We start from the raw sequence: 21,020 nt of genomic DNA, 5'->3' as shown, positions 1-21,020 counted from the left end.
GTCCGTGTCATGTTGTCCTGTCAGCACTGAGAGGAATATGAGATGTTGTCCTCTCAGCACTGGGAGGAATATGAGTGTTGTCCTCTCAGCACTGGGAGGAATATGAGATGTTGTCCTCTCAGCACTGAGAGGAATATGAGATGTTGTCCTCTCAGCACTGAGAAGAATATGAGATGTTGTCCTCTCAGCACTGAGAGGAATATGAGATGTTGTCCTCTCAGCACTGAGAGGAATATGAGAGGTGTCCTCTCACCACTGGGAAGAAGTGCCAGAGTGCAAGATGAACCGGCCTTGAAGCTCCAGTAAGTTTTTTATTTATTTTTATTTATTGAATATTCGAAACATACAATATACTTGCAGTGAAGCCGCTCAATAACGACATCATACCAGTCATTCCACAGATTCCCATTCAGAGCGACATACAGAAGCATCCAGGGTCAATGCCCTGCTCAAGGCATGTTGACCGATCTACCACCAGGCCAAAAAACGTGAACCCGAAACTTCCAAGAACCCCCCCACAGTTCCCCAATAGCTGTCCCTCAACCATTCGAGACCACTCCCACAGTCCCCCCCAGGAAGAGAAAAAAATACAGTAATTCCATTCCCCACCCCAAGAACCCCCCAATGCACCAACAACCAAGAGATGAACTAATGAGGAAAAAAGGAAAAGACAGAAGAAAACAGCAAACAACAATGCAAAAAAAAATCTAACAAAATAATAAATGTAAAACAAAGGACATCAAGGACAACTGAAATCATAACAGCAATGCCAACTGTATATGTTTGTGTGCATGTCTGGCACTATTACATGTATGTGTGCGTTCTTGTATGTGTTGTTTGAATGAGGAGTTTGTGTATATGCATGTGTACAAACACCTGCACGGCATCAGCCTCAGGCAAACCGGCATTAGTTGTTAAAAAACATTGCCCACTTAGTGTCACTACCACATATCTACAACACATTAAGTGTGAGTCCTCAGGTCACTACTCTACTACCACATATGTACAACACATTAAGTGTGTGCCCTCAGACCCCTACTCCACTACCACATATGTACAATTCTGTGTTCTTGTTAGACAGGTAACTCTTTATCCACAATATAGCAGGGGTGAAAAGCCATAACACTTACATTTCTCCAGCAGCAAACTATGATCGATAATGTCAAAAGCCACTACTGAACAGCCTCCACAACTTCTAGGACTCTTCCTAGAACTGGCCGCCTGGCCCAAACTGAGCAATCAGGGGAGAAGGGGCATTGGTCAGGGAGGTAAGGGCATGGGTCAGGGAGGTGACCAGGAACCCGATGGTCACTCTGACAGAGCTCCAGCGTTCCTCTGTGGAGATGGAAGAACCTTCCAGAAGGACAACCATCTCAACAGCACTCCACCAATAAGGCCTTTATAATAGAGTGGCCAGACGGAAGCCTTCCTCAGTAAAAGGCACATGACAGCCCGCTTTGGAGTTTGCCAAAAGGCACCTAAAGGACTCTCAGACCATGAGAAACCAAGATTCTCTGGTCTGATGAAACCAAGATTGAACTCTTTGGCCTGAATGCCAAGCGTCACTTCTAGAGCAAACCTGGCACCATCCCTACGGTGAAGCATGGTTGTGGCAGCATCATACTGTGAGGATGTTTTTCTGCAGAATGGACAGGCATACTAGTCTGGATTGACGGAAAATGAACGGAGCAAAGTACAGAGAGATCCTTAATGAAGTCCTGCTCCAGAGCACTCAGACTGGGTCGAAGGTTCACCTTCCAACAGGACAACAACCCTAAGCACACAGCCAAGACAAAGTAGGAGTGGCTTCAGGACAAGTCTCTGAATGTCCTTGTGGCCCAGCAAGACCCCAGACTTGAACACGATCTAACATCTGGAGAGACCTGAAAATATCTTGCAGCAATGCTCCCCATCCAACCTGACAGAGCTTGAGAGGATCTGCAGAGAAGAATGGGAGAAACTGTGCCAAGCTTGTAGCGTTATACCCAAGAAAAATCGAGGATTTAATCGCTGCCAAAGGTGCTTCAACAAAGTAAAGTGCCTGAATACATATGTAAATGTGATATTTCAGGGTTTTTTCATATACGTGTTGTAGATGTATAAAATGAAAGTCCACTAATGGCATTCCACACTTTATTAATATTCAGACCAAAATATGTTTCATTAATCAATTCCTTTTAACAATCAGCACCTCTGATATGGTGGAATAACGCAGATGGGAACATTCATGAGGTAGTGAGTGTTTTAATAATACTGATGGGAACATTCATGAGTTAGTGAGTGTTTTAATAATACTGATGGGAACATTCATGAGGTAGTGAGTGTTTTAATAATACTGATGGGAACATTCATGAGAGGTAGTGAGTGTTTTAATAATACTGATGGGAACATTCATGGGGTAGTGAATGTTTTAATAATACTGATGGGAACATTCATGAGGTAGTGAATGTTTTAATAATACTGATGGGAACATTCATGAGGTAGTGAGTGTTTTAATAATACTGATGGGAACATTCATGAGGTAGTGAATGTTTAATAATACTGATGGGAACATTCATGATGTAGTGAATGTTTTATAATACTGATGGGAACATTCATGATGTAGTGAATGTTTTAATAATACTGATGGGAACATTCATGAGGTAGTGAATGTTTTAATAATACTGATGGGAACATTCATGAGGTAGTGAGTGTTTAATAATACTGATGGGAACATTCATGAGGTTGTGAGTGTTTTAATAATACTGATGGGAACAGCCATGAGGTAGTGAGTGTTTTAATAATACTGATGGGAACATTCATGAGTTAGTGAGTGTTTTATAATACTGATGGGAACATTGATGAGGTAGTGAGTGTTTAATAATACTGATGGGAACATTCATGAGGTAGTGAGTGTTTTAATAATACTGATTGGATCATTCATGAGGTAGTGTTTAATAATAACTGATGGGAACATTCATCAGGTAGTGAATGTTTTAATAATACTGATGGGAACATTCATGAGGTAGTGAGTGTTTTAATAATACTGATGGGAACATTGATGAGGTAGTGAGTGTTTTAATAATAGCTGATGGAACTTTCATGGAGGTAGTGAATGTTTTAATAATACTGATGGAACATTCATGAGTAGTGATGTTTTAATAATACTGATGGGAACATTCATGAGGTAGTGAGTGTTTTCTAATACGGATGGGAACATTCATGAGGTAGTGAGTGTTTTAATAATACTGATGGGAACATTCATGAGGGTAGTGAATGTTTTAATAATACTGATGGAACATTCATGAGGTAGTGAGTGTTTTAATAATACTGATGGAACATTCATGAGGTAGTGAGGTTTAATAATACTGATGGGAACATTCATGAGGTAGTGAATGTTTTAAAATACTGATGGAACATTGATGAGGTAGTGAATGTTTTAATAATACTGATGGGAACATTCATGAGGTAGTGAATGTTTTAATAATACTGATGGGAACATTCAGGAGGTAGTGAGTGTTTTATAATACTGATGGGAACATTCATGAGGTAGTGAATGTTTAATAATACTGATGGGAACATTCATGATGTAGTGAATGTTTTACTAATACTGATGGGAACATTCATGATGTAGTGAATGTTTTTAATAATACTGATGGGAACATTCATGAGGTAGTGAATGTTTTAATAATACTGATGGGAACATTCATGAGGTAGTGAGTGTTTAATATACTGATGGGAACATTCATGAGGTTGTGAGTGTTTTAATAATACTGATGGGAACAGCCATGAGGTAGTGAGTGTTTTAATAATACTGATGGGGAACATTCAGGAGTTAGTGAGTGTTTTATAATACTGATGGGAACATTGATGAGGTAGTGAGTGTTTTTAAACAATACTGATGGGAACATTCATGAGGTAGTGAGTGTTTTAATAATACTGATTGGATCATTCATGAGGTAGTGTTTTAATAATACTGATGGGAACATTCATGAGGTAGTTAATGTTTTAATAATACTGATGGGAACATTCATGAGGTAGTGAATTCTTCATGTCAACAACTTATCAATGTTCTAAGAACGTCATCACATTTTCATACTCATTTAGCTTGATGACTAGTACACAAATTAACTCAATGTAACACAGACAAAATTCAAGATGTTTCAAGGTTAGAATGAAGAAATGCACATTCTATTCATCCATTTAATCATTTACATTTAAAAAATATATCCAAAACATTTAATGAACATCAAAGGGTTTATACTTGGTATCCAAAAACATTTTATTTTAATTACAATTTTATTTGAATCACAATCAACTCATTGCCCTTGTGGTTAGTGTCCTCCCTGAGATTGGAAGGTTGGTAGTTGGTTCCCCGCCTGAGTCCATACCAAAGACTTTAAAAATGGGGAACAGGTGCGTCTGCTTGGCACTCAGCTTTAAGAAAATAGATTTGGGGCTAAGCGTCCTGTTCACGGGGACTTGTACATTAAGCTGTGTTATGCTACAGGAAGGTTCACACCAGGCAAGGCCAACTTACTTACTTTTATCCAGGCAACATTCATAAAGATGCACATTTTATGAATGTAAAAGAGGGCAAATCTTTTGAAAAACATTCTCTTATGTAAACAAAAAATGTAAACACTATTTCAGTCAAAAACGTGTCATAACACAGTCTCTCTATTCTCTCATGTGATTGCAGGTCCTCTGACTGGGAAAATGTCTCTCCACAATTAGAACAGCGGTATGTCTTCTTCTCCTCCTGTGTATTTATATGTATTTTTCATGGTCTTTCACGGTTCCATAACGGAGTAAATCTCTTTTCTCCTATGTGTCATCCCATATGTTTTCTGGATCCCTAATCAGTTTAAAAGTCTTTCCACATTGGGAGCAGTGTAAAGTGTGTCCTCTTCATGTGATGTAAGGGTCCTGTGATCCTCAAAATCTCTTTCCACACTGGGAGCATTGGTAGGGCTTTTCCCCTGAGTGTATTCGTTTATGCATTTTCAGGCTTCCCTAAACGGTAAAACTCTTTCCACAGAAGGAACATTGAAATTGCTTTTCTCCTGTGTGTGTCCTCTCATGTTCTTTTAGGTTGCCTAACGTGGTCAAACCTCTAGTGTTGGTTATAGTGTTGGTTATATCACTGTGACTAGTGTTGGTTATATCACTGTGACTAGTGTTGGTTATATCACTGTGACTAGTGTTGGTTATATCACTGTGACTAGTGTTGGTTATAGTGTTGGTTATATCACTGTGACTAGTGTTGGTTATATCACTGTGACTAGTGTTGGTTAAATCACTGTGACTAGTGTTGGTTATAACACTGTGACTAGTGTTGGTTATATCACTGTGACTAGTGTTGGTTATATCACTGTGACTAGTGTTGGTTATATCACTGTGACTAGTGTTGGTTATATCACTGTGACTAGTGTTGGTTAAATCACTGTGACTAGTGTTGGTTATATCACTGTGACTAGTGTTGGTTAAATCACTGTGACTAGTGTTGGTTATAACACTGTGACTAGTGTTGGTTATATCACTGTGACTAGTGTTGGTTATATCACTGTGACTAGTGTTGGTTATATCACTGTGACTAGTGTTGGTTATATCACTGTGACTAGTGTTGGTTATATCACTGTGACTAGTGTTGGTTATAACACTGTGACTAGTGTTGGTTATATCACTGTGATGCTCCAGGTACTGTGGAGGGAGTAGTGTGTGGTTATATCACTTATATCAATATTAACCCAATGTTTATATCCCAGGACAAATTAACTAGCAACAGCAAGCTAGCTAAATAGGACAAATTAGCTAGCAACAGCAAGTTAGCAGTAAGTTTGTTTTGATATTTTAACCTGCGAGTCCTGATAGGGTCTGGTGTGGGGGGAAAATCAACATGCGCGATAGTCTGGTCAGCATGTTAGCCCGGTGCAACATGGTTCAGTCCAGAGACGGGTATTTAGAGAGTTGGGGACAGGTTTCTGCATTTACATAAAATTATGGCAGCCATGTTAGCGCCCCCATTTACAATACATGGGGAATATTTAAATGATATAACTGAAGGTCTAGAATGATAACAATATTCAAATGTCTAGAAGGTTGCCCAAACTCTCTAAATATACTTAACAAAAATATAAACGCAACATGTAAAGTGTTGGTCCCATTTTTCATGAGCTGAAATAAAGATTCCAGAAATGTGTTTTCTTCTCTCAAAATGTTACGCACAAATTTGTTACCTTCCTGTTAGTGAGCATTTCCCCTTTGCCAAGATAATCCATCCACCTGACCGGTGTGGTATATCAAGAAGCTGATTAAACAGCATGATCATTACACATTTGCACATTGTGCTGGTGACAATAAAAGGTCACGAAAATGTGCAGTTTTGTCACACAACACAGTGCCACAGATTTCTCATGGTTTGAGGGAGCATGCAATTGGCATGCTGATTTGCAGGAATGTCCACCAGAGATGTTGCCAGATAATGTAATATTAATTTCTCTACCATAAGCCGCTTCCAATGTAATTTTACAACATTTTGCAGTACGTCCAACCAGCCTCACAACCGGAGACCACATGTAACCACGCCAGCCCAGAACCTCCACATCCGGCTTCTTCACCTGCAGGATCGTCTGAGACCAGCCACCCTGACAGCTGATGAAAACTGAGGAGTATTTCTGTCTGTAATGAAGTCCTTTTGTGGGGAAACACTCCTTCTGATTGGCTGGGCCTTGCTGCCCAGTGGGTGGGCCAGTCTCCCAAGTGGGTAGGCCTATGTCCTCCATGGCCACCCAAGGCTGCGCCCCTGCCCCAGTCCATGTAAAATGCATAGATTAGGGCCTAATTAATGTATTTCAATTGACTGATTCCTTATGAACTGTAACTCAGTAAAATCGTTGAAATTGTTGCGTTTATATTTTTGTTCAGTGTAGATAGTAATCATTTATTGCATTTCAATAGCACTTTTTATAACAATCTTATGTCTCAGGTTCAGCATCATTTAACTACCTCCATGTTTTGAGGATATACAGTGTTATTTTACAATTACATTGTTCACAAACAAAGGAGTAAAACAAGCTTATATTTGGGTTCTGATGGGGTACGACAGTTGAACTAAGTTCAGTGGACATTTTTTAAGTTATATTATCCAAGAATCAATTGCGAAGGCCCAGAGCCATATATATTAAAACGATACATTAATTCATCAAGGGCAGTTTGTGGCCCTGCTTTAAGACGGTAATCACTGGTGTTAATCAGATCTTCAGTCTCCTCTCCTCACCTTCAGCTCCAAAACATCTTCCTCATCCTCTTTCTTAAGATAGCCTCCTCTGACACTCCAAAAGGTTCTTTCTCTTCTTTCACTATAACATCCCTCCTCCCTCTTCTTCCAATGTGATACTGATAGCCTCCTCATCCTCCTCTTTCATTCTGAAAGCTTCTTCCTCTCCTTTTACTAAAACATCCTCCTCTTCTTCGTTCACGGCAATATTCAATCCCCCAGAGCTTCTTTTCTCCGTCCTGTAGACCTCCTCTTCTTTTAGCAGAGGGGTAGTAGGTTAGTGAGCTCATGGTCAAGGGTGTTAGCTAGCTAGTTAGTTAGTTGCACATTTATCTTCTGCACATCCTACCATTCCAGTGTTTAATTGCTATATTGTAATTACTTTGCCACCATGGCCTATTTATTGCCTTACCTCTCTTATCCTACCTCACTTGCACATGCTGTATATAGATTTTTCTACTGTATTATTGATTGAACTGTTCACAAAGAAAAAACTTTACTTGAGAGAGGAGTATCCCATAGCCAGATAGCATTCACTATAAATTATCGTTCAGTTTGGTCCCTATGACGAGGTTCTAATCTCGTTCCTGGTACTTCATAGTACAAAAACACCAACTCATCCAATGGCATATATCAATTGTCAACTCTAGATACTCCCATCTAAAGTAAAGCCCCTCTTGACCCCACTCTGGACAAGCTCACTGAGGGGAGTGAGCCTCTAGGTCATACACTATCCCAGGATTAAGTGCAACATCAGAGAGGACATACAATGGTTCCAGACACTGCCATACACCTCCCCTCAATGCCAAAGGAGGGAGTGACTTGTGCACAGACATTGTGGAGACAAGTAATTGTTCTAATCACGCCATAGGTGGCTCAGTTGGTAGACCATGGTGTTTGCAACGCCAGGGTTGGTGGTTCGATACCCACGGGTGGACCAGTACGGAGATAAAATGTATGAAATGTAAGCATTCACTACTGTAAGTCGCTCTGGATAAGAGCGTCTGCTAAATTACTAAAATGTAAAAAATGAAGACAATGTTCCATTCTGTCCTCTTCCCTTTCTGATATTCTGCATAGCACCAGGGACATATGAAAGACAAGCCTGACCTCTCCCCTCTCTGGGCCCCAGGTGACTGAGCCCCAGCTGAGGGAGAAGTGCAACTGCCAACACCAGAGTCCAAAGGGATACATTCTGTTGTGTCTTTGGCTATGCCGGATTAAAGTGGATATGACATGCTTTTCTATAAAATCCTTTCTCTGTAATTAATATCACCTGATTCGCTAATCATGTAAATGTAATTAACTAGAAAGTCGGGACACCACGGAAGAGTGTTTATAGAGCCGTTATCTTACGAATAAACTCTTAAAGACTTTAATATTTTACATCGATAGACGTCAATATTAATCCTCATTTTATTTTCAGTTCTCATAATGAAGTTGTAAATTCTTGGTTATCCTCACGAACCCTGGCTAACAACTTGAATCAGCAATCCAAAATTGGGTTTAATTATTTATTTACTAATACCCAACCATTCACACAGAATTACATATACACAGAATACAAATGATGTCATACAGAAAACGTCCCTGGTGGACGGAGCCGACATGGCGGCTTGTAACACAAAGAAAGGGGGTTGGGCTTGAATGAAAGAGCGGGAAGACTGAGGAACACAGAAACGCTATGCTATCGTAAATACAGAATTTTATGCATTCTAAATTACCACCCATTTGGAAAAGGAAAATGAAATAAATATTTACTCTGAGCTGCGCTTCGGTAGATTGGTCGTAGATGCTGGCCGGGTTGGACAACAGATCTTCCTGTCCTCAGAAGAATGTCAATGGTGTTAAAGTGGATACGTTGTAGTATCTTTGTCCTGTGGTAGACTGGATCGGTCGTCCGTCCTTTCCTAGCCCACGTCTACAGCGGCCGCTGCTAACTCAACGGCTAGGAAGTATCACTTCTGTGGTGAATAAGTTCAAAGTTCATACCATTCACAACCAAAGCTCACGCCGAGGTTGGCTTAGTTCTGTACTTGACATGTGTGTGTCCTTGTAACGCAGAGGCTGCAGACCTCACGTAGTGGAACCCACTGGTTACATGGTGTCATTGTCTTATATAGTGGCGAGGGGGAGGAGGGTGTGTTTCATCGTTTATAACCCCTGTCTCTTCACAGGGGCGGGCCACTGATCAAGCAGGGCACTTTCCTTATGAAAAACCCAATTCTCTCAATTGGAAGCTAAAATTACATTTAATCTCCTAACAAACTATTTCAATATCAAACATTTCAATTGCATAACAATTCCATGTGACTCTGATAACTAGAGGGTGTATACTTTCCAGGTACAGTTTATGTCGTCCTGTCATCAGTCATAATGTCTCAGATGACAACCGAACTGACATCCATACTCATTAAGTTCCAAAGCATATTTCCAGCTTGTTTTATACCAAAATATGGTTCCTTTTCCCCCATTTGTTTGATGTTCCCAGACTCTCTCTATTCAACAAAGGCTATTCAACAGTCCTTCAGTAGGGTCAGAAAGAGAGGGGAAGGGAGAAAGGTATTTATGGGGGGTCATAAACCTTACCCACAGGCCAACGTCATGACAATTCTAATGACAAGTATCTCACATAAGCATATTATACAAATAAAACATCTTAATTATCTATGTTACCCAACTAATTCTGATTCATCCGCCACATCTAAAAATATTTCATTATTATTCTCACAATGTCAGACAGACATTCTCAACAGATATTTCCCCATTCTACGCTTGACAAGAAGTTCCCTCGTCCACCACGTGGCACTGTGCTTACACTGGTAACGGCTGTGCGTTAATTTACCCTCTCCTCTCCTCTCAAGCAAACGTTCATGTCGATAAATCTCACGCTTTGCAGTGGAAATATCCCACGCATTTGGTTTTACGCAGCAGATTGTATAAACGAGGCCCCAGATCTGAATCACATCCGTGACTATTGCGAGATCTGAAAACAGCAGGTGGTGGAGGGGCAACTTAATAGACTAGAGTCCTGTCCAGGGGAAGAACTTGTACATCAAGCTGCCTCACACTACAGACACAGGAGATATGCTCCTGTTACTATGAGCTGTTCAGCCTCCGGCTAAGCTGCCTGCCATCCAGGGACCTCTACACCAGTGGTGTCAGGAAGGCCCTAAAAATTGTCAAAGACCCCAGCCACCCCAGTCCATAGAATGTTTCTCTCTACTACCGCATGGCAAGCGGTACCAAGCGCCAAGTCTAGGACCAAAAGGCTTCTCAAAGTTTTTACCCCCAAGCCATAAGACTCCTGAACAAGTAATCAAATGGCTACCTGGACTATTTGCATTGTCCCGCCCCCCCAACCCCTCTTTTACGCTGCTGCTACTCTCTGTTTATCATATATGCATAGTCACTTTAACTATACGTTCATGTACATACTACCTCAATTAGCCGACTAACCGGTGCCTCCCGCACATTGGCTACCCGGACTATCTGCATTGTGTCCCGCCACCCACCAACCTCTCTTTTACGCTACTGCCTACTCTCTGTTCATCATATATGCATAGTCACTTTAACCATATCTACATGTACATACTACCTCAATCAGCCTGACTAACCGGTGTCTGTATGTAGCCTCATTACTGTTTATAGCCCTCGCCACTGTTATTTTCACTGTCTTTTACTGTTGTTTTTATTTCTTTACTTATCTATTGTTAACCTAATACCTATTTTTTACTTAAAATCGCACTGTTTGGTTAGGGCCTGTAAGTAAGCACTTCACCAGTAAGGTAAACCTTTGATTTGATTTGTTCTGGATCATACAAGACAGGCTCCTGTTTCTAAGAGCTGTTCTGGACTCGTGCAAGGCTACTTACTTATATAATAATTTACATTTTTGCAAATAATATAATGAACAACATCATAGGGTTGACATTTGCATCCAATCAATCGAATAAGAAAAAAAAATATATATTTTAAAATATTTTATCTGATTTTAGACATGATCATGTCGCCAGAATGAAAAAAACATCCACAAAAGTAGAACCTGTTTTTTATGATTTCATATAAACAAGTATGATTTCATTTGGCAAGAACAAAAACACACATTCTCAGTCAAAAACATAAGTCAGACAACAGCCTCTCTATTCTCTCATGTGATTTCAGGTCCTCTGACTGGGAAAATGTCTTTCCACAATGAGAGCATGGTATGTCTTCTCCTCCTGTGTATGTACCCTCTGATGTGATTTCAGGTTCCTTAACTGAGCAAAACTCTTTCCACAGTGGGAGCATTGGTAGGGCTTTCTCCTGTGTGTATTCTCTCATGCTTTGTCAGGCCTTCTAACCACCTAAAACTCTTTCCACAGTGGGAACAGTCGTAGTGCTTTTCTCCTGTGTGTATTCTCTCATGTGACTTCTGGCTCGCTAAACAGGTAAAAAGCCTTTCCACGTGGGAGCAGTGATAAGGCTTCTCTCCAGAGTGTATTCTCTTATGTATTTCCAGGCGGCCCTAACCGACTAAACTTTTTCCACACTGGGAAACATTGGAAAGGCTTTTCTCCTGTGTGTGTCCTCTGATGCTCTTTTAGGTCCTCTGACTGGGAAAATGTCTTTCCACAATGAGAGCAGTGGTATGTCCTTCTCCTCCTGTGTATGTACCCTCTGATGTGATTTCAGGTTCCTTAACTGAGCAAAACTCTTTCCACAGTGGGAGCATTGGTAGGGCTTTTCTCCTGTGTGTATTCTCTCATGCCTTGTCAGGCCTTCTAACCACCTAAAACTCTTTCCACAGTGGGAACAGTCGTAGGGCTTTTCTCCTGTGTGTCCTCTCTCATGATGACTTCTGGCTCCCTAAAACAGGTAAAAGTCATTCCACAGTGGGAGCAGTGATAGGCTTCTCTCCAGAGTGTATTCTCTTATGTATTTTCAGGCTCCCTAACTGACTAAAACTGTTTTCCACACTGGGAACATTGGAAAGGCTTTTCTCCTGTGTGTGTCCTCTCATGCTCTTTTAGTTTTCGTAACTTAGTAAAACTCTTTCCGCAGTAGGAGCAGTGATGTCGTTTGGCTGGTTTGGGCGTCTCTGGGTCTGGTTCCCCTGAAGGACTCTTCCTGCTGTCAGAGGGAGAGTCTGGTCTCTCTCCTGCCAAAGACAAACAGATTATTTTGTTAAACAGAGGCCTGAATGAAACCTCCACATGATAAAACTGTCTTCATATGAGGTTAATCTAGACTACATCCCTCAATAACCCAAGGTCAGTTTTCACAACATTACATCATTAAACGTAAACTTGGTGAGATTTCAAAAACAAATAATGTAGAGCTCCCAAATCTAATCTTGTTCTCATGGTGTCATGTTTTGGTCGAAAAATTTACTAAATGGTCCTAAAATGTACATTTCGACTTCCAAATCGAACCACAGAGATGGTTGGAGGTCCACACATCAGAGAATGTTGGACTTGAATGGGAATATCTGTTGTTTTAAATTATACTGTCAATCCTCCATAAGAAACCTGTTGAAATCATAAAAATAAACAGAATAGAGAGGACCATTTAAGTTGACATTCAACGGTTGGACGGACCGGCGGCCATCTTTGTGGTAGTAATTAGAAGTTAAAATGTAAATGTCATTACAATTTCAATGATGTACTGCAGTAGTCTGATGGCAGAGGTGCAAAGTACTTAACTAAAAATACTTTTAAGTACTACTTAAGTACTTTCCCTTGACATCCAAAAGTACTCGTTACATTTTGAATGTTAGCATGACAGAAAAATGGTCCAATTCACACACTTATCAAGAGAACATCCCTGATCATCCTTACTGCATCTGATCTGACAAATACATTGTTTGTAAATTACGTCTGAGTGTTGGAGTGTGACCCTGGCTATCCATAAAATAATAAAACAAGAAAATTGTGCGGTCAGGTATGCTTAATATAAGGAATGTGAAATTATTATACTTTTAATTTTTATACTTAAAGGTATATTTTAGGAATTACATTTACATTTGATACTTTAGTATATTTAAAACCAAATACTTTTAGACTTTTACTCAAGTAGTATTTTACTCTGTGACTTTCACTTGAGTCATTTTCTATTAAGGTATCTTTACTTTTACTCAAGTATGACAGTTGGGTACTTTTTCTACCACTGGTCTGAAAGGACAGGTCCATTCTATGAATTCTATGTGTATAATTGAAATGACACCCACCCTGTATTCAACCGATGGCAGGCAAGACCCAAAAACCTCAGATGATGTAAAGTAGAGTCTAAACTACAACATGTGCAAACATGGAGTTTGCACGTTTTTAGATAATTGACATTAAAAAAGGTTAAAAATGTAATAATTATTTTTTTGGACGGGGGGGGGGGGGGGAATTATAAAACAGTTTTGGTTACGGGTCCAACGCTCTAACCACTAGGCTGCCTGCCGCTACCTGCCGCCCCCCACATCTCCTTAATGTTTTGCCATTCAGGTCCAAAAAGTAACTTTCTGACCACTTCTTCCATGGGCAAACAACTATGGACACTCTATGGATACTCTATGGACACTCAAAAGGGATGCTGTCAAAAAGGTGATTGAATTGAAATGGATTTATCCTCTATATCTACAACAGGGCCAGGCTACATCCTCTATATCTACAACAGGGCTAGGCTACATCCTCTATATCTACACAGGGCTAGGCTACATCCTCTATATCTACAACAGGGCTAGGCTACATCCTCTATATCTACAACAGGGCTAGGCTACATCCTCTATATCTACAAACAGGGCCAGGCTACATCCTCTATATCTACAACAGGGCTAGGCTACATCCTCTATATCTACAACAGGGCCAGGCTACATCCTCTATATCTACAACAGGGCTAGGCTACATCCTCTATATCTACAACAGGGCTAGGCTACATCCTCTATATCTACAACAGGGCTAGGCTACATCCTCTATATCTACAACAGGGCTAGGCTACATCCTCTATATCTACAACAGGCTAGGCTACATCCTCTATATCTACAACAGGGCTAGGCTACATCCTCTATATCTACAACAGGGGCCAGGCTACATCCTCTATATCTACAACAGGGGCCAGGCTACATCCTCTATATCTACAACAGGGCCAGGCCTACATCCTCTATATCTACACAGGGCCAGGCTACATCCTCTATATCTACAACAGGGCTAGGCTACATCCTCTATATCTACAACAGGGCCAGGCTACATCCTCTATATCTGCAACAGGGCTAGGCTACATCCTCTATATCTACAACAGGGCTAGGCTACATCCTCTATATCTACAACAGGGCCAGGCTACATCCTCTATATCTGCAACAGGGCTAGGCTAAATCCTCTATATCTACAACAGGGCTAGGCTACATCCTCTATATCTACAACAGGGCTAGGCTACATCCTCTATATCTACAACAGGGCCAGGCTACATCCTCTATATCTGCAACAGGGCTAGGCTACATCCTCTATATCTACAACAGGGCTAGGCTACATCCTCTATATCTACAACAGGCTAGGCTACATCCTCTATATCTGCAACAGGGCTAGGCTACAACCTCTATATCTACAACAGGGCTAGGCTACATCCTCTATATCTACAACAGGGCTATGCTACATCCTCTATATCTACAACAGGCTAGGCTACATCCTCTATATCTACAACAGGGCTTACGGTACATCCTCTATATCTACAACAGGGCTACGGTACATCCTCTATATCTACAACAGGGCTACGGTACATCCTCTATATCTACAACAGGGCTAGGCTACATCCTCTATATCTACAACAGGGCTAGGCTACATCCTCTATATCTACAACAGGGCCAGGCTACATCCTCTATATCTACAACAGGGCTAGGCTACATCCTCTATATCTACAACAGGGCTAGGCTACAACCAGAAAGTATTAAACTGAGACCTCATTAAAAGATGCCAAAAAATAAAAGTTGTCCATTTCTACTTATAAAACGGGTCATATCATAAAAGTACCTAGAGTCCGTGTGAATTGTTTGAAGAGTAGGCTATGTCATTACAAATGATATGTCTAAAAATGAGCTGGAACAGAAAGGCTACTTTTGAGATATTAATATATAAAAATACATCTCATAATCTAGGACTCTAAATATTAGAGCACACTATAAGGAACATAATGACTCCAGATAATCTAGACTCTAATATTAGAGTACACTATAGGAACATAATGACACCAAGATAATCTAGACTCTATATATAGAGCACACTATAAGGAACATAATGACTCCAAGATAATCTAGACTCTAAATATTAGAGCACACTATAAGGAACATAATGACTCCAAGATAATCTAGACTCTAAATATTAGAGCACACTATAAGGAACATAATGACTCCAAGATAATCTAGACTCTAAATATTAGAGCACACTATAAGGAACATAATGACTCCAAGATAATCTAGACTCTATATATTAGAGCACACTATAAGGAACATAATGACTCCAAGATATCTAGACTCTAAATATTAGAGCACACTATAAGGAACATTATGACTCCAAGATAATCTAGACTCTATATATTAGAGCACACTATAAGGAACATAATGACTCCAAGATAATCTAGACTCTATATATTAGAGCACACTATAAGGAACATAATGACTCCAAGATAATCTAGAACTCTATATATTAGAGCACACTATAAGGAACATAATGACTCCAAGATAATCTAGACTCTATATATTAGAGCACACTATAAGGAACATAATGACTCCAAGATAATCTAGACTCTATATATTAGAGCACACTATAAGGAACATAATGACTCCAAGATAATCTAGACTCTATATATTAGAGGCACACTATAGGAACATAATGACTCCAAGATAATCTAGACTCTAAATATTTAGAGCACACTATAAGGAACATTATGACTCCAAGATAATCTAGACTCTATATATTAGAGAACACTATAAGGAACATAATGACTCCAAGATAATCTAGACTCTATATATTAGAGCACACTATAAGGAACATAATGACTCCAAGATAATCTAGACTCTATATTAGAGCACACTATAAGGAACATAATGACACCAAGATAATCTAGACTCTATATATTAGAGCACACTATAAGGAACATAATGACTCCAAGATAATCTAGACTCTATATTAGAGCACACTATAAGGAACATAATGACTCCAAGATAATCTAGACTCTATATATTAGAGCACACTATAAGGAACATAATGACTCCAAGATAATCTAGACTCTATATATTAGAGCACAATGTAAGAAGTATAATGACTAGATGATGTCTGTATCATGTAGGGGTCAGAGGTCATGGGGTCCTGACAGTATAATGACTAGATGTCTGTATCATGTAGGGTTCAGAGGTCATGGGGGTCTGACAGTATAATGACTAGATGTCTGTATCATGTAGGGGTCAGAGGTCATGGGGTCTGACAGTATAATGACTAGATGTCTGTATCATGTAGGGGTCAGAGGTCATGGGGTCTGACAGTATAATGACTAGATTGTCTGTATCATGTAGGGGTCAGAGGTCATGGGGTCTGACAGTATAATGACTAGATGTCTGTATCATGTAGGGTTCAGAGGTCATGGGTCTGACAGTATAATGACTAGATGATGTCTGTATCATGTAGGGGTCAGAGGTCATGGGGTCTGACAGTATAATGACTAGATGATGTCTGTATCATGTAGGGTTCAGAGGTCCATGGGGTCTGACAGTATAATGACTAGATGTCTGTATCATGTAGGGTTCAGAGGTCATGGGGTCTGACAGAATAATGACTAGATGTCTGTATCATGTAGGGGTCAGAGGTCATGGGGTCTGACAGTATAATGACTAGATGTCTGTATCATGTAGGGTTCAGAGGTCATGGGGTCTGACAGTATAATGGACTAGATGATGTCTGTATCATGTTAGGGTCAGAGGTCATGGGGTCTGACAGTATAATGACTAGATGATGTCTGTATCATGTTAGGGTTCAGAGGTCATGGGGTCTGACAGTATAATGACTAGATGTCTGTATCATGTAGGGTTCAGAGGTCATGGGGTTCTGACAGTATAATGACTAGATGTTGTCTGTATCATGTAGCGTCAGAGGTCATGGGGTCTGACAGTATAATGACTAGATGTCTGTATAATGTAGGGTTCAGAGGTCATAGGTCTGACAGTATAATGACTAGATGTCTGTATCATGTAGGGTTCAGAGGTCATGGGTCTGGACAGTATAATGACTAGATGGTTGTCTGTATCATGTAGGGTTCAGAGGTCATGGGGTCTGACAGTATAATGACTAGATGATGTCTGTATCATGTAGGGTTCAGAGGTCATGGGGTCTGACAGAATAATGACTAGATGTCTGTATCATGTAGGGGTCAGAGGTCATGGGGTCTGACAGTATAATGACTAGATGTCTGTATCATGTCCTATAAATGCCCTTTTATCAAACATGGTTTTGTGTTACAAATGTAAAAAACATATCGAACATACTTCCTCCAATGAGGTTCTATGAGAGAATTGCCAAAACAATATATTCTGAGATCCTAAAAATATTATCGGCCCACGTTGGCATGGAATCGCGCTCCAGTGTAATGCAACATAATTTGAGTCATGATAAGAGCAAGTCCATTCTGTGAACATTAAAGATGGGATTTTGCGTGTAAATCCATTGTTAACGTGTTGTTGGTGACCCGCTCGTTGGTGGTATACACATCTAAGTTTTATCAATTCCTACATTAAACAACATATTCAAGCATAAACATTTCAGTCGAACTTCGCTTTAAACCACGCATTTTAAGACAGTACTTACTGGTCTTAATCAGATCTCCTGTCTCCTCCCTCGCCTCTTTCAATGTGACAGTCATCTCCCCCTCCTCCTCATTCAATGTGACAGTCATCTCCTCCTCATTCAATGTGACAGTCATCTGCCCCCTCCTCCTCTTTCAATGTGACAGTCAATCTCCCCCTCCTCCTCTTTCATTGTGACAGTCATCTCCCCCTCCTCCTCTTTCAATGTGTGACAGTCATCTCCCCCATCCTCCTCTTTCATTGTGACAGTCATCTCCCCCTCCTCCTCTTTCATTGTGTGACAGTCATCTCCCCCTCCTCCTCTTTCATTGTGACAGTCATCTCCCCCTCCTCCTCTTTCACTCTGAACGCGTCTTCCTCTTCTTTCACTGAAACGTCTTTCTCTTCTTCTTTCACAGGTAACAGCCTCACCCTCTACTTGTTGTTGTATTGTAACATCTTTCTCTTCCTCCTCCTCTTTAACGAGAGTTTCTTTCGCCGTCCAGCAGACCTGCTCTTCTTTAGCAGGAGGAGAGTAGCTTAGTGAACTCATGGTCGGAGATGTTAGCTAGCTAGCTGGCGTTCGTTAGTAATAGGCTAATTTATCAAGCCAGCTAACTAACAACGTATATATGAAATGAAATGGGGAAACTAGCTAGTTATTAGACATACGTATTTTTAAAACACAGATGCAACTATACAAACGATTTTTGTCTATAAGGTAGCGGAGGTGTCTGACTAGCTGTTGTGTTGTTGAAGAAACGTCCCGTCCACTAGGTTATACGTCACACAAGCAGCGTCGCCTGAAAGACGCACACATCGCCGTCAGCTGACTGGATGTGGGAAACGCAGTTGAGATCAATGTTTGTTTTATTTCCAGACAAAAAAGCTCATATTTTTAATTTCTTTCATCACATAATAATAAAATAATGGGCGGCAAGTAGCCTAACGATTAGAGCGGTTTCAATACCAGAGCTGAACAGGAAAACATCTGAAAGATTTGCTGATGTGTCCTTGATCAAGGCACTTAACACTAATTTGCTCCAGGGACGCTGTACTACTGTGGCTGACCCTGTAAAAACAACACATTACACTGCACCTATCATACTACACTATGGCTGACCCTGTAAAACAACACATTACACTGCACCTATCATACTACTATGGCTGACCCTGTAAAACAACACATTACACTGCACCTATCATAACTACTATGGCTGACCCTGTAAAACAACACATTACACTGCACCTATCATACTACTATGACTGAACCTGTACAACAACACATTACACTGCGCCTATATGGTGTTTTTGTATATTATTAGGAGATGTCCAAAGGAAAGCATGTGTTGATTGATTAGTGCAGATTTGTAATGAGTATCAATTTAAAGCATATCACCAAACTGCATACAAAAGAGGCACTGCACGCAAGTTATACTAATCTCACTGCAAATGGTGAGGGGACCCCAGAATAATAATTTCTGTTGTAAAAAAATTCAGTTCAACCACCCATTCACATTGACAACCCCAACTTCTGTCTCTGAAATGATCCATAATATGAGGTCAACTACCTGTCCTTGGACCTGTTCCACAGGACTCATAATAGTTATCATGTTGAAGTCATATTGACAGAGTTGTTGTGAAGATAGGGAGGGGGTATGTCTGTTATAAAAAGATGTCCTGCGTTTATGACACAACAAAATCAACTGTACTAGTTGTTCATGCTGTGGTCTGGTCCCCGTCTTGATTACTGTCTGGTAACAGGGTGAGGTGCAGCAAAGAAAGACCTAGCAAAGCTAGCCTGTAGCCTGTAGCCTGTAGCCTGTAGGCTGTAACCTGTAGGCTGTAGCCTGTAGGCTGTAGCCTGTAGGCTGTAGCCTGTAGGCTTGTAGCCTGCGGGCACCTTTCATGAATAGTGGTCACGTTCTGACCAGTAAGGGGTTTATCTGTTATTGTAGTTTGGTCAGGACGTGGCAGGGGGTATTTGTTTTATGTGGTTCGGGGTGTGTGTTTATGTAGAGGGGTGTTTTGATTTATGTATTCCGGGGTTTGGTCTATGTTCTATGTTAGTGTATTTTCTATGTTCTAGTCTAGTCTTTTAGGTTCTATGTTTAGTTTATTGATTTGGCCTTCAATTGGAGACAATGTCCTCGTTTGCCTCTGATTGAAAGGTCCTAATAGAGGGGTGGTGTGTTTGTTTTGGGTTTTGTGGGAAGTTGTTCTTTGCATAGCTGTGTGTTGCCTGCAAGACTGTTGTTCGTCCGGTCATTGTTTTCGTGTTTATTATTGTGAAATAAACATGAGCATTCAGGTACCCGCTGCGCCTTGGTCCATTCACTACGACGACCGTTACAGAACTTCCCACCACAAACGGACCAAGCAGCGGGGAAAGGAGCAGCAGGTGGACTATCGGGAGTTTTGGACTTGGGAGGAGATATTATCCGGAGAGGGACCATGGAGAGAGGCTGAAGAGGACCGGGAACGCTACAGGGGAACACGGCTGGCATGGGAAGCCGGAGAGGCCAGCCCCAATAATTTCTTTTGGGTGGGGCACATGGGTAGCTGGGCCAAGGTAAGCCCTAAGTCAACTCCCCTGCTTATTATGGGAGTGTGGTGGTGAAGAGAGCGCCGATGTATGCGGAAGTGCGCACGATCTCGCCCATGTGCACGCACAGTCCGGTGCGAGCGATCCCAGCCCCTCGCAAGTGCCGTGCTAGAGTGGGCAATCCAACCTGGAAGGAGGATGCCTGCGCAGCGCAATCTGGCCACCAGTGCGCCTCCTAGGCCCAGGCTATCCTACGCCTGCTCTACGCACGGCAACCATCAGGCCTCTGCACAGGCCCAGTTCGCCCTGTGCCAGCACTCCGCTCGTACAGGGCTACTATGACCATCCAGCCCGGACGGGTTGTGCAGGGAGGTGCGCTCCAAGACCTCCAGTGCTTACCCATGGTCCAGTGTATCCTGTTCCCG

The 21,020-nt window shown here is 41.1% G+C and overlaps 1 long non-coding RNA gene across 1 annotated transcript; it reads right to left on the bottom strand.

The window, feature by feature from the left end:
• Positions 1–12,270: 12,270 nt before the first annotated feature.
• On the bottom strand, positions 12,271–18,102 carry LOC115178538 (uncharacterized). The gene is made up of 2 exons (XR_003872645.1): positions 18,073–18,102; positions 12,271–12,398 (listed from the first exon to the last, which is right to left on the bottom strand). It is a non-coding gene; the product is annotated as an uncharacterized LOC115178538 (long non-coding RNA).
• Between the last annotated feature and the right edge of the window lie 2,918 nt (positions 18,103–21,020).

The sequence above is a fragment of the Salmo trutta genome, chromosome 38 (genome assembly GCF_901001165.1).
Source record: "Salmo trutta chromosome 38, fSalTru1.1, whole genome shotgun sequence".
Taxonomy (NCBI): domain Eukaryota; kingdom Metazoa; phylum Chordata; class Actinopteri; order Salmoniformes; family Salmonidae; genus Salmo; species Salmo trutta.
This window is presented reverse-complemented; position numbering and strand designations above follow the sequence as displayed.